General features: G+C 41.1%; 2 annotated features.

Moving 5' to 3' along the window:
- Positions 1 to 1,182: a sequence feature (areas not merged during assembly with more than two copies in the genome that could not be assigned to a particular haplotype).
- Positions 1,088 to 1,156: a mobile genetic element.

Below are 1,182 nucleotides of genomic sequence, written 5' to 3' on the forward strand. Positions count from 1 at the left end.
AAGGAGCACCTCCTGAAAGCAAAAGAAGTATAAAAGAAAAATGTGCTCAATGATGGTTCTGTGTGAATTTGAACAAAAAAAAAAGGCTCCTTCCCAAGCAATGGTCATGCACCTCCATTTGGTGAGTAAAGTGGAGGCACGGAGCACGCAGGAGTCTCGACATGACCAGAAATAAAATAAGCAACAAAAGTAAAAATGGCTAAGAATGAAAACAAAAGGAAAAAAGAGACCAATGGCACAGTAACAAATGCAGTTCCCGCCGCAGCATGCAAAGCTCTCATACATCCCGTAAAAAAAAAAAAAGGATGGCGAAACACAACAGTCCAGGGTGCCATTTGTAATACCACATGATTCCATAAAGAATAAAAGTGTTCGTTGAGGAGCCCAAAATGCAATGAATTTTGGAGGGCACCCAAATCGCGGGCCAACAAGCCTGCGGCACTCACCACATATCCCGCACCGCTCAATCCCCATTCCTCTCATGTAAACTCCCAAAAAAAAAAAGCACAGTCACCAGCCATCCTACATGCCCGAAAACAAAAAAACATATTTTAAACTGTCCTATCGACACCCGCGAATAAGAAAAGAAACATCAGTTCAGCATAAAGACGTCGCAGGCACAAAAATATAAAATAACTATTCTTCAATGCAGGGCATTGTTATATCTCAGGGCGACAACCATCCAGACATTCTGAAAACGCAATTCAGGATTTCAGGTCACATTTTGAGCCCAGTATTTCCCCAATCACCTCCCCCATCACCACCGCAAAAAAGCAACCACAAGAAACAGTACCTCAATCAGCACCTTGTCGTAATAGCCGAATTTTCTTTCTTTATTGGCCTATTGGGCGCAAACAACAAAAGGCAGCACCACCATAGGGGTCTCCATCCGTTTGAGCCTTTTTCTTTTCCCGTAATAAAACCCAGCGGCAGAGTTAGACATGAAAAACAACAATAAAAAAATGTAAAGAAGTAATCAATGCAAAAGAAATTTGGCAAGCGCTCGCAAGGGCGTTTCTACAGAAAAGAATCCTTTCACAGGAAATATATAAGCACACATAGAGAGATAGATCGATAAATAAATTAGAATAATCTTCCGGGCAACTGGCCGGATCATGAGTTTATCAATAATAGAAACCAAACCAGATAGGAATAAGAAAGGAATAAATGGAATAAGAGTGG

The sequence above is a fragment of the Trypanosoma cruzi genome, genomic scaffold (assembly GCF_000209065.1).
Source record: "Trypanosoma cruzi strain CL Brener 1047053516889 genomic scaffold, whole genome shotgun sequence".
NCBI classification, from domain to species: Eukaryota; Euglenozoa; class Kinetoplastea; order Trypanosomatida; family Trypanosomatidae; genus Trypanosoma; species Trypanosoma cruzi.